The sequence below is a fragment of the Gobio gobio genome (genome assembly GCF_949357685.1).
Source record: "Gobio gobio genome assembly, chromosome: 9".
Lineage (NCBI taxonomy): Eukaryota > Metazoa > Chordata > Actinopteri > Cypriniformes > Gobionidae > Gobio > Gobio gobio.
The window spans coordinates 163,212-183,240 of record NC_137115.1 but is presented as its reverse complement, the minus strand read 5'-3'; positions in this window follow the sequence as shown (position 1 = coordinate 183,240).

The following is a 20,029-nucleotide window of genomic DNA, read 5'->3' as shown; positions in this document are numbered from 1 at the left end:
GGTTTGTGTCAGTTTATCATCTCAGTAGCTGCAGGTGCTTCGGCCTGTCTGAGATCTGTGTCCTGAGATTCCTGCTAGACTGGCGACTCTCACACTGATCTGAGATCTGGGTCAAGTCAACTTTATTTATATAGCGCTTTTAACAATGCAGATTGTTGCAAAGCAGCTTTACAGTGTTAAACAGGAAAATAATGCAGCATAATTTTATCCAGCCGTATAGCCATTCTGGAGAAAACGCTGATGTCATCAGTTCATTTCAATTATCATACAGTGACAGTGTGGGCTTTAGATCAGTAATTTAGTTTATATGGTTAATTTAGTTTAATAATTAGATTTATTTGGATATTTAGTTGAAAAATTTAGAAAAATGTAGTGTCCCCAACTGAGCACGCCAAGCCAGAGGCAACAGTGGCAAGGAAACCAAATCCCAATCAGGAGCAGAATGGAGGAAAATAAACCTTGGAGAAACCAGGCTCAGTCGGGGGGGCAGTTCTCCTCTGGCCAATTAACAAACAGCGTATGATTATTATTCTGGCAACTGTACAGGTCAGAGGTCATAATACATCGGAATATTCGAAGGATCGGAGGCAACACGCTGGAGACGGGTTTATTGAGGATGACATATCGATTTAAGAATTATTAAATTGCAATATTCGAACAATTGGAGTCATCACGCTGTCCTGAGATTCCTGCTAGACCGGCGACTCTCACACTGATCTGAGCTCATGGTCTGAAGCTCTTAGGGTGTGCCAGGCGCATGGTCTAAAAGGGTTATCCCTATTCCCTAAAAAACATTGTGGTTTCAGTTGGTCAATGGTGCAGTCTATTTCAGTTGCCTCAAAATAGCAATGCACCTGAAAACACCTGGTCTTCAGACCAGCACACCCATGGGCGCTCAAATGGGTGCAAATGCATTTGCTATTTAAACAACGTGGTGCAGGATGTGAAACTGATAACTGCGTTGGGCTGGCACTAGCGCAAAACACTTGCGCCGCGTCAGGGGCCGCATTGCACCAGGTGTATGATAGGGCCCTAAGTGTTTTTTTTTCTGGTAGTAAAGCTTTGGGGGTTATCAGGAGAAACACCCAATGGCAAACATTACCAGAGGTGGGATTGTTGAAGTTTGCAGTGTTCTTCAGGAGTGCTGCACATTCAGACATCTGAAACTCATCACTGGGTTAGGCTCAAGAAGCCAATCTTTATTCAATGCTTCGAAAGAGTTTTTCATTTGGGGGTTTCTTAACAAATACTGATGTGTGCGAATAATTCAGTTATTTGTCTGTCATGTTATTGATTCAATTAAAGTTTTAACAGCCCTAGTTAAAAGTGGACTGAAGGTAATGTATTCAGTGTAATTCAGTTGCTTTGTAGCAGGTACAGTAACAGCTCTGTGTCTGAAAGTCAGCTCATTACAGTTATTTATGATTGCTTGCACACCAGTGTTCATTTTGACAGCAAATTTTGATTTAGCTTTAGTCATAGTCTTTGGACTAAAATGCCATTTAGTTTTAGTCATATTTTAGTCACCTGAATTATTTTTAGTTTTAGTCTAGTTTTAGTCTCCTAAAATCTAATGAGTTTAGTTAAATTGTAATACATTAAGCACTTGAACTGACATTTTGACATCATTTTGTTTTTGACATTAAAAATACACGAAAGAGCTCAATTAACTTTTTTGTTTGTTTTTTAAAAAAAACATCTATATAGTTTGTATAACTCTGTAGTTCTGTTTTAGTTAGTAGGCCATATCAAGTAAGCTAAAGCTTCAAATAAGTTTCTTTCTTTATTTTTTTTATTTCAGTAAACATTTGTTTAATTTCAAGTAATGAAGATTTTTTTAATGGTTTAGTGAACTATTATAACCCTGATACTTTTTTGAATATGTGTCTAATACTGGTCTTTCCTCCTGACTATGAACTAAATGGGAATGAAATTAAATATAGTTTATTGTGTAAGCAAAAATGTATATATAATGCGTGACTTTTAATTATAAACAAGCTCAACATACACTGGGACTCTTATTTTGAAATGTCTGCGCCTCTATTGCAGTTGCAGGAGCTCATTCAAGTTCAGATGAGGAGATAATATGCCTTGTTCAACCGTCTAAAACCTATTACTATATAAACATGGTAAAGTAAACACTGTCATTATTCATCAGCATTAGTTCATAAACACTGGTCTGGCATAAGTGTGTGTTATTGATTGATTGAGCCGCTCTGGAGCTGGATTGGGGGTGTGTGAGCCTGTAGGCCGTGTGTTTTCCAGAGGTTAGATCAGTTCAGATCAAATGTGCTCATCTGTGACACAGATCATCAGTTCTAACCCCATCTCTGCCCTAATCCACCCTCACTAACCTCACTATTCTCCTCTCGCTTTTATTTGTTGGCGAAAATGACAGTTGATTTTCGTCATAGTTTTTATCATCCAACACTAGTTTTTATTTAGTTATCGTTTCATTTTCGTCAGTTGACAAAAATTATGACGAAAATTATACACAATTAACACTGTTACACACTAAAATTAAACTAACTCAAATTACACACAGTGTTTTACAAAAGAAAGGAGTGTTTTTTCTTGAAAGGAGCATAATTGTGAAGACACTGTCTTTTCAAGTATTTTTGACAGAAAGGGTAGATTTGAGATTGGTCTATAATTGACTAATTCTGTAGGATCAAGTTGCGTTTTTTTAATAAGTGGTTTAATAATAGCCAATTTAAAAGTTTTCAGTACATATCCTAATGACAAAGTTGAATGTATGATATTAAGAAGAGGATCTATGACCTCTGGTAGCATCTCTTTTAATAGCCTAGTCGGTACAGGGTCGAGCATACATGTTGTTGATTTTGATGATTTAACGAGTTTAGCCAATTCTTCTTCTCCTATAGTAGTGTGTGTGTGTGTGTGTGTGTGTGTGTGTGTGTGTGTGTGTGTGTGTGTGTGTGTGTGTGTGTGTGTGTGTGTGTGTGTGTGTGGGCATGTTTTTGTGAAATATCAGGACACAAATGTGTATAATGACATGGGTATGACATAGGTATTACAAAAAGAGGGTGAAATATGAGGACGTTCCCCATGTCCTCACTTTTCAAAATGCTTATAAATCACACAGAACAAGTTTTTTTTCACAGAAAGTGAACTGCACAGTCTCCTGTGAGGGCTAGGTTTAGGGGCAGTGTAAGGGGATAGAAAATACGGTTTGTACGGTATAAAAACCATTACGCCTATGGAATGTCCTCACATTTCACAAAAACAAACGTGTGTGTGTGTGTGTGTGTGTGAGTGTGTGTGTGTGTGTGTGTGTATGTGTGTGTGTGAGTGTGGGCATGTTTTTGTGAAATATCAGGACACAAATGTGTATAATGACATGGGTATTACAAAAAGAGGGTGAAATATGAGGACGTTCCCCATGTCCTCACTTTTCAAAATGCTTATAAATCACAGAATGAGGTTTTTTTCACAGAAAGTGAACTGCACAGTCTCCTGTGATGGGTAGGTTTAGGGGCAGGGGCCCATAACCCTAGCCTTAAACTGACCCACACCACCACACTTGGTTATCTCATTATAGCTCTCTCCTGCTTTTGTTCGTGTTATATTCTCCTCTAGTTACCTGGTTATCTCATTATAGCTCTCTCCTGCTTTTGTTCGTGTTATATTCTCCTCTAGTTAACTGGTTATCTCATTATAGCTCTCTCCTGCTTTTGTTCGTGTTATATTCTCCTCTAGTTACCTGGTTATCTCATTATAGCTCTCTCCTGCTTTTGTTCGTGTTATATTCTCCTCTAGTTAACTGGTTATCTCATTATAGCTCTCTCCTGCTTTTGTTCGTGTTATATTCTCCTCTAGTTAACTGGTTATCTCATTATAGCTCTCTCCTGCTTTTGTTCGTGTTATATTCTCCTCTAGTTACCTGGTTATCTCATTATAGCTCTCTCCTGCTTTTGCTCGTGTTATATTCTCCTCTAGTTACCTGGTTATCTCATTATAGCTCTCTCCTGCTTTTGCTCGTGTTATATTCTCCTCTAGTTACCTGGTTATCTCATTATAGCTCTCTCCTGCTTTTGTTCGTGTTATATTCTCCTCTAGTTACCTGGTTATCTCATTATAGCTCTCACCTGCTTTTGTTCGTGTTATATTCCCCTCTAGTTACCTGGTTATCTCATTATAGCTCTCTCCTGCTTTTGTTTGTGTTATATTCTCCTCTAGTTACCTGGTTATCTCATTATAGCTCTCTCCTGCTTTTGTTCGTGTTATATTCTCCTCTAGTTACCTGGTTATCTCATTATAGCTCTCTCCTGCTTTTGTTTGTGTTATATTCTCCTCTAGTTACCTGGTTATCTCATTATAGCTCTCACCTGCTTTTGTTCGTGTTATATTCTCCTCTAGTTACCTGGTTATCTCATTATAGCTCTCTCCTGCTTTTGTTTGTGTTATATTCCCCTCTAGTTACCTGGTTATCTCATTATAGCTCTCTCCTGCTTTTGTTCGTGTTATATTCCCCTCTAGTTACCTGGTTATCTCATTATAGCTCTCTCCTGCTTTTGTTCGTGTTATATTCTCCTCTAGTTACCTGGTTATCTCATTATAGCTCTCACCTGCTTTTGTTCGTGTTATATTCCCCTCTAGTTACCTGGTTATCTCATTATAGCTCTCACCTGCTTTTGTTCGTGTTATATTCCCCTCTAGTTAACTGGTTATCTCATTATAGCTCTCACCTGCTTTTGTTCGTGTTATATTCTCCTCTAGTTACCTGGTTATCTCATTATAGCTCTCACCTGCTTTTGTTCGTGTTATATTCTCCTCTAGTTACCTGGTTATCTCATTATAGCTCTCACCTGCTTTTGTTCGTGTTATATTCCCCTCTAGTTAACTGGTTATCTCATTATAGCTCTCACCTGCTTTTGTTCGTGTTATATTCTCCTCTAGTTACCTGGTTATCTCATTATAGCTCTCTCCTGCTTTTGTTCGTGTTATATTCTCCTCTAGTTACCTGGTTATCTCATTATAGCTCTCACCTGCTTTTGTTCGTGTTATATTCTCCTCTAGTTACCTGGTTATCTCATTATAGCTCTCTCCTGCTTTTGTTCGTGTTATATTCCCCTCTAGTTACCTGGTTATCTCATTATAGCTCTCTCCTGCTTTTGTTCGTGTTATATTCTCCTCTAGTTACCTGGTTATCTCATTATAGCTCTCTCCTGCTTTTGTTCGTGTTATATTCTCCTCTAGTTACCTGGTTATCTCATTATAGCTCTCTCCTGCTTTTGTTCGTGTTATATTCTCCTCTAGTTACCTGGTTATCTCATTATAGCTCTCTCCTGCTTTTGTTCGTGTTATATTCTCCTCTAGTTACCTGGTTATCTCATTATAGCTCTCACCTGCTTTTGTTCGTGTTATATTCTCCTCTAGTTAACTGGTTATCTCATTATAGCTCTCTCCTGCTTTTGTTTGTGTTATATTCCCCTCTAGTTACCTGGTTATCTCATTATAGCTCTCTCCTGCTTTTGTTCGTGTTATATTCCCCTCTAGTTACCTGGTTATCTCATTATAGCTCTCTCCTGCTTTTGTTCGTGTTATATTCCCCTCTAGTTAACTGGTTATCTCATTATAGCTCTCTCCTGCTTTTGTTCGTGTTATATTCTCCTCTAGTTAACTGGTTATCTCATTATAGCTCTCTCCTGCTTTTGTTCGTGTTATATTCCCCTCTAGTTAACTGGTTATCTCATTATAGCTCTCTCCTGCTTTTGTTCGTGTTATATTCCCCTCTAGTTAACTGGTTATCTCATTATAGCTCTCTCCTGCTTTTGTTCGTGTTATATTCCCCTCTAGTTACCTGGTTATCTCATTATAGCTCTCTCCTGCTTTTGTTCGTGTTATATTCTCCTCTAGTTAACTGGTTATCTCATTATAGCTCTCTCCTGCTTTTGTTCGTGTTATATTCCCCTCTAGTTAACTGGTTATCTCATTATAGCTCTCTCCTGCTTTTGTTCGTGTTATATTCCCCTCTAGTTAACTGGTTATCTCATTATAGCTCTCTCCTGCTTTTGTTCGTGTTATATTCCCCTCTAGTTACCTGGTTATCTCATTATAGCTCTCTCCTGCTTTTGTTCGTGTTATATTCTCCTCTAGTTACCTGGTTATCTCATTATAGCTCTCTCCTGCTTTTGCTCGTGTTATATTCTCCTCTAGTTACCTGGTTATCTCATTATAGCTCTCTCCTGCTTTTGTTCGTGTTATATTCTCCTCTAGTTAACTGGTTATCTCATTATAGCTCTCTCCTGCTTTTGTTCGTGTTATATTCTCCTCTAGTTACCTGGTTATCTCATTATAGCTCTCTCCTGCTTTTGCTCGTGTTATATTCTCCTCTAGTTACCTGGTTATCTCATTATAGCTCTCTCCTGCTTTTGTTCGTGTTATATTCTCCTCTAGTTAACTGGTTATCCCATTATAGCTCTCACCTGCTTTTGTTCGTGTTATATTCTCCTCTAGTTACCTGGTTATCTCATTATAGCTCTCACCTGCTTTTGTTCGTGTTATATTCTCCTCTAGTTACCTGGTTATCTCATTATAGCTCTCTCCTGCTTTTGTTCGTGTTATATTCTCCTCTAGTTACCTGGTTATCTCATTATAGCTCTCTCCTGCTTTTGTTCGTGTTATATTCCCCTCTAGTTACCTGGTTATCTCATTATAGCTCTCACCTGCTTTTGTTCGTGTTATATTCCCCTCTAGTTACCTGGTTATCTCATTATAGCTCTCACCTGCTTTTGTTCGTGTTATATTCTCCTCTAGTTACCTGGTTATCTCATTATAGCTCTCTCCTGCTTTTGTTTGTGTTATATTCTCCTCTAGTTACCTGGTTATCTCATTATAGCTCTCTCCTGCTTTTGTTCGTGTTATATTCCCCTCTAGTTACCTGGTTATCTCATTATAGCTCTCACCTGCTTTTGTTCGTGTTATATTCCCCTCTAGTTACCTGGTTATCTCATTATAGCTCTCACCTGCTTTTGTTCGTGTTATATTCTCCTCTAGTTACCTGGTTATCTCATTATAGCTCTCACCTGCTTTTGTTCGTGTTATATTCCCCTCTAGTTAACTGGTTATCTCATTATAGCTCTCACCTGCTTTTGTTCGTGTTATATTCTCCTCTAGTTACCTGGTTATCTCATTATAGCTCTCAACTGCTTTTGTTCGTGTTATATTCTCCTCTAGTTACCTGGTTATCTCATTATAGCTCTCTCCTGCTTTTGTTCGTGTTATATTCCCCTCTAGTTACCTGGTTATCTCATTATAGCTCTCACCTGCTTTTGTTCGTGTTATATTCCCCTCTAGTTAACTGGTTATCTCATTATAGCTCTCACCTGCTTTTGTTCGTGTTATATTCTCCTCTAGTTACCTGGTTATCTCATTATAGCTCTCTCCTGCTTTTGTTCGTGTTATATTCTCCTCTAGTTACCTGGTTATCTCATTATAGCTCTCACCTGCTTTTGTTCGTGTTATATTCTCCTCTAGTTACCTGGTTATCTCATTATAGCTCTCTCCTGCTTTTGTTCGTGTTATATTCCCCTCTAGTTACCTGGTTATCTCATTATAGCTCTCTCCTGCTTTTGTTCGTGTTATATTCTCCTCTAGTTACCTGGTTATCTCATTATAGCTCTCTCCTGCTTTTGCTCGTGTTATATTCTCCTCTAGTTACCTGGTTATCTCATTATAGCTCTCTCCTGCTTTTGTTCGTGTTATATTCTCCTCTTGTTACCTGGTTATCTCATTATAGCTCTCTCCTGCTTTTGTTCGTGTTATATTCTCCTCTAGTTACCTGGTTATCTCATTATAGCTCTCTCCTGCTTTTGCTCGTGTTATATTCTCCTCTAGTTACCTGGTTATCTCATTATAGCTCTCTCCTGCTTTTGTTCGTGTTATATTCTCCTCTAGTTAACTGGTTATCCCATTATAGCTCTCACCTGCTTTTGTTCGTGTTATATTCTCCTCTAGTTACCTGGTTATCTCATTATAGCTCTCACCTGCTTTTGTTCGTGTTATATTCTCCTCTAGTTACCTGGTTATCTCATTATAGCTCTCTCCTGATTTTGTTCGTGTTATATTCCCCATCTAGTTAACTGGTTATCTCATTATAGCTCTCTCCTGCTTTTGTTCGTGTTATATTCTCCTCTAGTTACCTGGTTATCTCATTATAGCTCTCACCTGCTTTTGTTCGTGTTATATTCTCCTCTAGTTACCTGGTTATCTCATTATAGCTCTCACCTGCTTTTGTTCGTGTTATATTCTCCTCTAGTTACCTGGTTATCTCATTATAGCTCTCACCTGCTTTTGTTCGTGTTATATTCTCCTCTAGTTACCTGGTTATCTCATTATAGCTCTCTCCTGCTTTTGTTCGTGTTATATTCTCCTCTAGTTACCTGGTTATCTCATTATAGCTCTCTCCTGATTTTGTTCGTGTTATATTCCCCATCTAGTTAACTGGTTATCTCATTATAGCTCTCTCCTGCTTTTGTTCGTGTTATATTCTCCTCTAGTTACCTGGTTATCTCATTATAGCTCTCACCTGCTTTTGTTTGTGTTATATTCTCCTCTAGTTACCTGGTTATCTCATTATAGCTCTCTCCTGCTTTTGTTCGTGTTATATTCTCCTCTAGTTACCTGGTTATCTCATTATAGCTCTCTCCTGCTTTTGTTCGTGTTATATTCTCCTCTAGTTACCTGGTTATCTCATTATAGCTCTCTCCTGCTTTTGTTCGTGTTATATTCTCCTCTAGTTACCTGGTTATCTCATTATAGCTCTCACCTGCTTTTGTTCGTGTTATATTCTCCTCTAGTTAACTGGTTATCTCATTATAGCTCTCTCCTGCTTTTGTTCGTGTTATATTCCCCTCTAGTTACCTGGTTATCTCATTATAGCTCTCGCCTGCTTTTGTTCGTGTTATATTCTCCTCTAGTTACCTGGTTATCTCATTATAGTTATCTCATTCCCCTCCTCACACGGTTCTACACCTGCACCATAGAGAGCCTGCTGACTGGCTGCATCACCACCTGGTACGGCAACAGTACCGCCCGCAGCCGCAAAGCCCTGCAAAGGGTAGTGCGCACGGCCAGCTGCATCATCGGAGGTGAGCTTCCCTCCCTCCAGGACATTTACGCCAGGCGATGTGTGAAAAGAGCTCAGAGGATCATCAGAGACTCTAGCCACCCGAGCCATGGGCTGCTCTCACTGCTGCCATCAAGCAGGCGGTACCGCAGCATCAGAACACGCACCAGCCGACTCCAGAACAGCTTCTTCCCACAAGCAATTAGACTCCTGAACTCTTGATCCATCAGGATCATAACACACACTGGACAGAATATCACTCAGCACAACCCACTGTCGATACACACACATTATATACACATTTATATAATTTATTATTTATCATATAGCACCTATTGCACATTGGATCTCTACTGTGAATAATAATGTATACTGTACATTGTATACTATTATTATTATTATTATAGCGTAATGTATATTGTTTAATGTATGTTTTAGTGTGTATATTGTTTAAAGTATATTGTTTAAAGTATATTGTTTAAAGTATATGTATATTGTAAGTATGTGTATATTGGTTAAAGCTGTGAGAACCACACTCACATTGTGTAAATTATTTATTGTTTATTGTAGAGTTTACTGTGCTGTGAGTAATTGTGGGCGCATCAGTGTAATCTGATGCTGCTCTAAATGTTGTACATGTCATGTCGTGACTACTATGTTGCTCGGAACTGCACCAAGAATTTCACCTGCTGTTGCACTTGTGTACATGGCTGTGTGACAATAAAGTGATTTGATTTTGATTTGATTTTGATTTAGTTACCTGGTTATCTCATTATAGCTCTCTCCTGCTTTTGTTCGTGTTATATTCCCCTCTAGTTACCTGGTTATCTCATTATAGCTCTCTCCTGCTTTTGTTCGTGTTATATTCTCCTCTAGTTACCTGGTTATCTCATTATAGCTCTCTCCTGCTTTTGTTCGTGTTATATTCTCCTCTAGTTACCTGGTTATCTCATTATAGCTCTCACCTGCTTTTGTTCGTGTTATATTCCCCTCTAGTTACCTGGTTATCTCATTATAGCTCTCACCTGCTTTTGTTCGTGTTATATTCTCCTCTTGTTACCTGGTTATCTCATTATAGCTCTCTCCTGCTTTTGTTCGTGTTATATTCTCCTCTTGTTACCTGGTTCTCTCATTATAGCTCTCACCTGCTTTTGTTCGTGTTATATTCTCCTCTAGTTACCTGGTTATCTCATTATAGCTCTCTCCTGCTTTTGTTCGTGTTATATTCTCCTCTAGTTACCTGGTTATCTCATTATAGCTCTCACCTGCTTTTGTTCGTGTTATATTCTCCTCTAGTTACCTGGTTATCTCATTATAGCTCTCTCCTGCTTTTGTTCGTGTTATATTCTCCTCTAGTTACCTGGTTATCTCATTATAGCTCTCTCCTGCTTTTGTTCGTGTTATATTCTCCTCTAGTTACCTGGTTATCTCATTATAGCTCTCTCCTGCTTTTGTTCGTGTTATATTCTCCTCTAGTTACCTGGTTATCTCATTATAGCTCTCTCCTGCTTTTGTTCGTGTTATATTCCCCTCTAGTTACCTGGTTATCTCATTATAGCTCTCTCCTGCTTTTGTTCGTGTTATATTCTCCTCTAGTTACCTGGTTATCTCATTATAGCTCTCACCTGCTTTTGTTCGTGTTATATTCTCCTCTAGTTACCTGGTTATCTCATTATAGCTCTCACCTGCTTTTGTTCGTGTTATATTCTCCTCTAGTTACCTGGTTATCTCATTATAGCTCTCACCTGCTTTTGTTCGTGTTATATTCTCCTCTAGTTACCTGGTTATCTCATTATAGCTCTCTCCTGCTTTTGTTCGTGTTATATTCTCCTCTAGTTACCTGGTTATCTCATTATAGCTCTCTCCTGCTTTTGTTCGTGTTATATTCCCCTCTAGTTACCTGGTTATCTCATTATAGCTCTCACCTGCTTTTGTTCGTGTTATATTCCCCTCTAGTTACCTGGTTATCTCATTATAGCTCTCTCCTGCTTTTGTTCGTGTTATATTCTCCTCTAGTTACCTGGTTATCTCATTATAGCTCTCTCCTGCTTTTGTTCGTGTTATATTCTCCTCTAGTTACCTGGTTATCTCATTATAGCTCTCACCTGCTTTTGTTTGTGTTATATTCTCCTCTTGTTACCTGGTTATCTCATTATAGCTCTCTCCTGCTTTTGTTCGTGTTATATTCTCCTCTAGTTACCTGGTTATCTCATTATAGCTCTCTCCTGCTTTTGTTTGTGTTATATTCTCCTCTAGTTACCTGGTTATCTCATTATAGCTCTCACCTGCTTTTGTTCGTGTTTTATTCTCCTCTTGTTACCTGGTTATCTCATTATAGCTCTCACCTGCTTTTGTTCGTGTTATATTCTCCTCTAGTTACCTGGTTATCTCATTATAGCTCTCTCCTGCTTTTGTTCGTGTTATATTCCCCTCTAGTTACCTGGTTATCTCATTATAGCTCTCTCCTGCTTTTGTTCGTGTTATATTCTCCTCTAGTTACCTGGTTATCTCATTATAGCTCTCTCCTGCTTTTGTTCGTGTTATATTCTCCTCTTGTTACCTGGTTATCTCATTATAGCTCTCACCTGCTTTTGTTCGTGTTATATTCTCCTCTAGTTACCTGGTTATCTCATTATAGCTCTCTCCTGCTTTTGTTCGTGTTATATTCTCCTCTAGTTACCTGGTTATCTCATTATAGCTCTCTCCTGCTTTTGTTCGTGTTATATTCTCCTCTAGTTAACTGGTTATCCCATTATAGCTCTCACCTGCTTTTGTTCGTGTTATATTCTCCTCTAGTTACCTGGTTATCTCATTATAGCTCTCACCTGCTTTTGTTCGTGTTATATTCTCCTCTAGTTACCTGGTTATCTCATTATAGCTCTCTCCTGCTTTTGTTCGTGTTATATTCCCCTCTAGTTACCTGGTTATCTCATTATAGCTCTCTCCTGCTTTTGTTCGTGTTATATTCTCCTCTAGTTACCTGGTTATCTCATTATAGCTCTCTCCTGCTTTTGTTCGTGTTATATTCTCCTCTAGTTACCTGGTTATCTCATTATAGCTCTCTCCTGCTTTTGTTCGTGTTATATTCTCCTCTAGTTACCTGGTTATCTCATTATAGCTCTCACCTGCTTTTGTTCGTGTTATATTCCCCTCTAGTTACCTGGTTATCTCATTATAGCTCTCTCCTGCTTTTGTTCGTGTTATATTCTCCTCTAGTTACCTGGTTATCTCATTATAGCTCTCTCCTGCTTTTGTTCGTGTTATATTCTCCTCTAGTTACCTGGTTATCTCATTATAGCTCTCGCCTGCTTTTGTTCGTGTTATATTCTCCTCTAGTTACCTGGTTATCTCATTATAGCTCTCACCTGCTTTTGTTCGTGTTATATTCTCCTCTAGTTACCTGGTTATCTCATTATAGCTCTCTCCTGCTTTTGTTCGTGTTATATTCTCCTCTAGTTACCTGGTTATCTCATTATAGCTCTCTCCTGCTTTTGTTCGTGTTATATTCTCCTCTAGTTACCTGGTTATCTCATTATAGCTCTCTCCTGCTTTTGTTCGTGTTATATTCTCCTCTAGATACCTGGTTATCTCATTATAGCTCTCTCCTGCTTTTGTTCGTGTTATATTCTCCTCTAGTTACCTGGTTATCTCATTATAGCTCTCTCCTGCTTTTGTTCGTGTTATATTCTCCTCTAGTTACCTGGTTATCTCATTATAGCTCTCTAGTTACCTGGTTATCTCATTATAGCTCTCACCTGCTTTTGTTCGTGTTATATTCTCCTCTAGTTAACTGGTTATCTCATTATAGCTCTCTCCTGCTTTTGTTCGTGTTATATTCCCCTCTAGTTACCTGGTTATCTCATTATAGATCTCTCCTGCTTTTGTTCGTGTTATATTCCCCTCTAGTTACCTGGTTATCTCATTATAGCTCTCTCCTGCTTTTGTTCGTGTTATATTCTCCTCTAGTTACCTGGTTATCTCATTATAGCTCTCTCCTGCTTTTGTTCGTGTTATATTCTCCTCTAGTTACCTGGTTATCTCATTATAGCTCTCTAGTTACCTGGTTATCTCATTATAGCTCTCACCTGCTTTTGTTCGTGTTATATTCTCCTCTAGTTACCTGGTTATCTCATTATAGCTCTCTCCTGCTTTTGTTCGTGTTATATTCCCCTCTAGTTACCTGGTTATCTCATTATAGCTCTCTCCTGCTTTTGTTCGTGTTATATTCTCCTCTAGTTACCTGGTTATCTCATTATAGCTCTCTCCTGCTTTTGTTCGTGTTATATTCTCCTCTAGTTACCTGGTTATCTCATTATAGCTCTCGCCTGCTTTTGTTCGTGTTATATTCTCCTCTAGTTACCTGGTTATCTCATTATAGCTCTCTCCTGCTTTTGTTCGTGTTATATTCCCCTCTAGTTACCTGGTTATCTCATTATAGCTCTCTCCTGCTTTTGTTCGTGTTATATTCCCCTCTAGTTACCTGGTTATCTCATTATAGCTCTCTCCTGCTTTTGTTCGTGTTATATTCTCCTCTAGTTACCTGGTTATCTCATTATAGCTCTCTCCTGCTTTTGTTCGTGTTATATTCTCCTCTAGTTACCTGGTTATCTCATTATAGCTCTCGCCTGCTTTTGTTCGTGTTATATTCTCCTCTAGTTACCTGGTTATCTCATTATAGCTCTCACCTGCTTTTGTTCGTGTTATATTCTCCTCTAGTTACCTGGTTATCTCATTATAGCTCTCTCCTGCTTTTGTTCGTGTTATATTCTCCTCTAGTTACCTGGTTATCTCATTATAGCTCTCTCCTGCTTTTGTTCGTGTTATATTCTCCTCTAGTTACCTGGTTATCTCATTATAGCTCTCTCCTGCTTTTGTTCGTGTTATATTCTCCTCTAGATACCTGGTTATCTCATTATAGCTCTCTCCTGCTTTTGTTCGTGTTATATTCTCCTCTAGTTACCTGGTTATCTCATTATAGCTCTCTCCTGCTTTTGTTCGTGTTATATTCTCCTCTAGTTACCTGGTTATCTCATTATAGCTCTCTAGTTACCTGGTTATCTCATTATAGCTCTCACCTGCTTTTGTTCGTGTTATATTCTCCTCTAGTTAACTGGTTATCTCATTATAGCTCTCTCCTGCTTTTGTTCGTGTTATATTCCCCTCTAGTTACCTGGTTATCTCATTATAGCTCTCTCCTGCTTTTGTTCGTGTTATATTCCCCTCTAGTTACCTGGTTATCTCATTATAGCTCTCTCCTGCTTTTGTTCGTGTTATATTCTCCTCTAGTTACCTGGTTATCTCATTATAGCTCTCTCCTGCTTTTGTTCGTGTTATATTCTCCTCTAGTTACCTGGTTATCTCATTATAGCTCTCTAGTTACCTGGTTATCTCATTATAGCTCTCACCTGCTTTTGTTCGTGTTATATTCTCCTCTAGTTAACTGGTTATCTCATTATAGCTCTCTCCTGCTTTTGTTCGTGTTATATTCCCCTCTAGTTACCTGGTTATCTCATTATAGCTCTCTCCTGCTTTTGTTCGTGTTATATTCCCCTCTAGTTACCTGGTTATCTCATTATAGCTCTCTCCTGCTTTTGTTCGTGTTATATTCTCCTCTAGTTACCTGGTTATCTCATTATAGCTCTCTCCTGCTTTTGCTCGTGTTATATTCTCCTCTAGTTACCTGGTTATCTCATTATAGCTCTCTCCTGCTTTTGTTCGTGTTATATTCTCCTCTAGTTAACTGGTTATCCCATTATAGCTCTCACCTGCTTTTGTTCGTGTTATATTCTCCTCTAGTTACCTGGTTATCTCATTATAGCTCTCACCTGCTTTTGTTCGTGTTATATTCTCCTCTAGTTACCTGGTTATCTCATTATAGCTCTCTCCTGCTTTTGTTCGTGTTATATTCCCCTCTAGTTACCTGGTTATCTCATTATAGCTCTCTCCTGCTTTTGTTCGTGTTATATTCTCCTCTAGTTACCTGGTTATCTCATTATAGCTCTCACCTGCTTTTGTTTGTGTTATATTCTCCTCTAGTTACCTGGTTATCTCATTATAGCTCTCTCCTGCTTTTGTTCGTGTTATATTCCCCTCTAGTTACCTGGTTATCTCATTATAGCTCTCTCCTGCTTTTGTTCGTGTTATATTCTCCTCTAGTTACCTGGTTATCTCATTATAGCTCTCGCCTGCTTTTGTTCGTGTTATATTCTCCTCTAGTTACCTGGTTATCTCATTATAGCTCTCACCTGCTTTTGTTCGTGTTATATTCTCCTCTAGTTACCTGGTTATCTCATTATAGCTCTCACCTGCTTTTGTTCGTGTTATATTCTCCTCTAGTTACCTGGTTATCTCATTATAGCTCTCACCTGCTTTTGTTCGTGTTATATTCTCCTCTAGTTAACTGGTTATCTCATTATAGCTCTCTCCTGCTTTTGTTCGTGTTATATTCTCCTCTAGTTACCTGGTTATCTCATTATAGCTCTCACCTGCTTTTGTTCGTGTTATATTCCCCTCTAGTTACCTGGTTATCTCATTATAGCTCTCTCCTGCTTTTGTTCGTGTTATATTCCCCTCTAGTTACCTGGTTATCTCATTATAGCTCTCTCCTGCTTTTGTTCGTGTTATATTCCCCTCTAGTTACCTGGTTATCTCATTATAGCTCTCACCTGCTTTTGTTCGTGTTATATTCCCCATCTAGTTACCTGGTTATCTCATTATAGCTCTCACCTGCTTTTGTTCGTGTTATATTCCCCATCTAGTTACCTGGTTATCTCATTATAGCTCTCTCCTGCTTTTGTTCGTGTTATATTCTCCTCTAGTTACCTGGTTATCTCATTATAGCTCTCACCTGCTTTTGTTCGTGTTATATTCTCCTCTAGTTACCTGGTTATCTCATTATAGCTCTCTCCTGCTTTTGTTCGTGTTATATTCTCCTCTTGTTACCTGGTTATCTCATTATAGCTCTCTCCTGCTTTTGTTCGTGTTATATTCTCCTCTAGTTACCTGGTTATCTCATAATAGCTCTCACCTGCTTTTGTTCGTGTTATATTCTCCTCATGTTACCTGGTTATCTCATTATAGCTCTCTCCTGCTTTTGTTCGTGTTATATTCTCCATTAGTTACCTGGTTATCTCATTATAGCTCTCACCTGCTTTTGTTCGTGTTATATTCTCCTCTAGTTACCTGGTTATCTCATTATAGCTCTCTCCTGATTTTGTTCGTGTTATATTCCCCTCTAGTTACCTGGTTATCTCATTATAGCTCTCTCCTGCTTTTGTTCGTGTTATATTCTCCTCTAGTTACCTGGTTATCTCATTATAGCTCTCTCCTGCTTTTGCTCGTGTTATATTCTCCTCTAGTTACCTGGTTATCTCATTATAGCTCTCTCCTGCTTTTGATCGTGTTATATTCTCCTCTAGTTACCTGGTTATCTCATTATAGCTCTCACCTGCTTTTGTTCGTGTTATATTCCCCTCTAGTTACCTGGTTATCTCATTATAGCTCTCTCCTGCTTTTGTTCGTGTTATATTCTCCTCTAGTTACCTGGTTATCTCATTATAGCTCTCTCCTGCTTTTGCTCGTGTTATATTCTCCTCTAGTTACCTGGTTATCTCATTATAGCTCTCTCCTGCTTTTGTTCGTGTTATATTCTCCTCTAGTTACCTGGTTATCTCATTATAGCTCTCACCTGCTTTTGTTCGTGTTATATTCCCCTCTAGTTACCTGGTTATCTCATTATAGCTCTCTCCTGCTTTTGCTCGTGTTATATTCTCCTCTAGTTACCTGGTTATCTCATTATAGCTCTCTCCTGCTTTTGTTCGTGTTATATTCTCCTCTAGTTACCTGGTTATCTCATTATAGCTCTCTCCTGCTTTTGTTCGTGTTATATTCTCCTCTAGTTACCTGGTTATCTCATTATAGCTCTCACCTGCTTTTGTTCGTGTTATATTCTCCTCTAGTTACCTGGTTATCTCATTATAGCTCTCACCTGCTTTTGTTCGTGTTATATTCTCCTCATGTTACCTGGTTATCTCATTATAGCTCTCTCCTGCTTTTGTTCGTGTTATATTCCCCTCTAGTTACCTGGTTATCCCATTATAGCTCTCTCCTGCTTTTGTTCGTGTTATATTCTCCTCTAGTTACCTGGTTATCTCATTATAGCTCTCACCTGCTTTTGTTCGTGTTATATTCTCCTCTAGTTACCTGGTTATCTCATTATAGCTCTCTCCTGCTTTTGTTCGTGTTATATTCTCCTCTAGTTACCTGGTTATCTCATTATAGCTCTCACCTGCTTTTGTTCGTGTTATATTCTCCTCATGTTACCTGGTTATCTCATTATAGCTCTCTCCTGCTTTTGTTCGTGTTATATTCTCCATTAGTTACCTGGTTATCTCATTATAGCTCTCACCTGCTTTTGTTCGTGTTATATTCTCCTCTAGTTACCTGGTTATCTCATTATAGCTCTCTCCTGATTTTGTTCGTGTTATATTCCCCTCTAGTTACCTGGTTATCTCATTATAGCTCTCTCCTGCTTTTGTTCGTGTTATATTCTCCTCTAGTTACCTGGTTATCTCATTATAGCTCTCTCCTGCTTTTGTTCGTGTTATATTCCCCATCTAGTTACCTGGTTATCTCATTATAGCTCTCACCTGCTTTTGTTCGTGTTATATTCTCCTCTAGTTACCTGGTTATCTCATTATAGCTCTCTCCTGCTTTTGTTCGTGTTATATTCTCCTCTAGTTACCTGGTTATCTCATTATAGCTCTCTCCTGCTTTTGTTCGTGTTATATTCCCCTCTAGTTACCTGGTTATCTCATTATAGCTCTCTCCTGCTTTTGCTCGTGTTATATTCTCCTCTAGTTACCTGGTTATCTCATTATAGCTCTCTCCTGCTTTTGTTCGTGTTATATTCTCCTCTAGTTACCTGGTTATCTCATTATAGCTCTCTCCTGCTTTTGTTCGTGTTATATTCTCCTCTAGTTACCTGGTTATCTCATTATAGCTCTCACCTGCTTTTGTTCGTGTTATATTCTCCTCTAGTTACCTGGTTATCTCATTATAGCTCTCACCTGCTTTTGTTCGTGTTATATTCTCCTCATGTTACCTGGTTATCTCATTATAGCTCTCTCCTGCTTTTGTTCGTGTTATATTCCCCTCTAGTTACCTGGTTATCCCATTATAGCTCTCTCCTGCTTTTGTTCGTGTTATATTCTCCTCTAGTTACCTGGTTATCTCATTATAGCTCTCACCTGCTTTTGTTCGTGTTATATTCTCCTCTAGTTACCTGGTTATCTCATTATAGCTCTCTCCTGCTTTTGTTCGTGTTATATTCTCCTCTAGTTACCTGGTTATCTCATTATAGCTCTCACCTGCTTTTGTTCGTGTTATATTCTCCTCTAGTTACCTGGTTATCTCATTATAGCTCTCTCCTGCTTTTGTTCGTGTTATATTCTCCTCTAGTTACCTGGTTATCTCATTATAGCTCTCACCTGCTTTTGTTCGTGTTATATTCTCCTCATGTTACCTGGTTATCTCATTATAGCTCTCTCCTGCTTTTGTTCGTGTTATATTCTCCATTAGTTACCTGGTTATCTCATTATAGCTCTCACCTGCTTTTGTTCGTGTTATATTCTCCTCTAGTTACCTGGTTATCTCATTATAGCTCTCTCCTGATTTTGTTCGTGTTATATTCCCCTCTAGTTACCTGGTTATCTCATTATAGCTCTCTCCTGCTTTTGTTCGTGTTATATTCTCCTCTAGTTACCTGGTTATCTCATTATAGCTCTCTCCTGCTTTTGTTCGTGTTATATTCCCCATCTAGTTACCTGGTTATCTCATTATAGCTCTCACCTGCTTTTGTTCGTGTTATATTCTCCTCTAGTTACCTGGTTATCTCATTATAGCTCTCTCCTGCTTTTGTTCGTGTTATATTCCCCTCTAGTTACCTGGTTATCTCATTATAGCTCTCACCTGCTTTTGTTCGTGTTATATTCTCCTCTAGTTACCTGGTTATCTCATTATAGCTCTCTCCTGCTTTTGTTCGTGTTATATTCCCCTCTAGTTACCTGGTTATCTCATTATAGCTCTCACCTGCTTTTGTTCGTGTTATATTCTCCTCATGTTACCTGGTTATCTCATTATAGCTCTCACCTGCTTTTGTTCGTGTTATATTCTCCTCATGTTACCTGGTTATCTCATTATAGCTCTCTCCTGCTTTTGTTCGTGTTATATTCTCCTCATGTTACCTGGTTATCTCATTATAGCTCTCTCCTGCTTTTGTTCGTGTTATATTCCCCTCTAGTTAACTGGTTATCTCATTATAGCTCTCTCCTGCTTTTGTTCGTGTTATATTCTCCTCATGTTACCTGGTTATCTCATTATAGCTCTCTCCTGCTTTTGTTCGTGTTATATTCTCCTCATGTTACCTGGTTATCTCATTATAGCTCTCTCCTGCTTTTGTTCGTGTTATATTCTCCTCTAGTTACCTGGTTATCTCATTATAGCTCTCACCTGCTTTTGTTCGTGTTATATTCTCCTCTAGTTACCTGGTTATCTCATTATAGCTCTCTCCTGCTTTTGTTCGTGTTATATTCTCCTCTAGTTACCTGGTTATCTCATTATAGCTCTCACCTGCTTTTGTTCGTGTTATATTCTCCTCTAGTTACCTGGTTATCTCATTATAGCTCTCTCCTGCTTTTGTTCGTGTTATATTCCCCTCTAGTTACCTGGTTATCTCATTATAGCTCTCACCTGCTTTTGTTCGTGTTATATTCTCCTCTAGTTACCTGGTTATCTCATTATAGCTCTCTCCTGCTTTTGTTCGTGTTATATTCTCCTCTAGTTACCTGGTTATCTCATTATAGCTCTCTCCTGCTTTTGTTCGTGTTATATTCTCCTCTAGTTACCTGGTTATCTCATTATAGCTCTCACCTGCTTTTG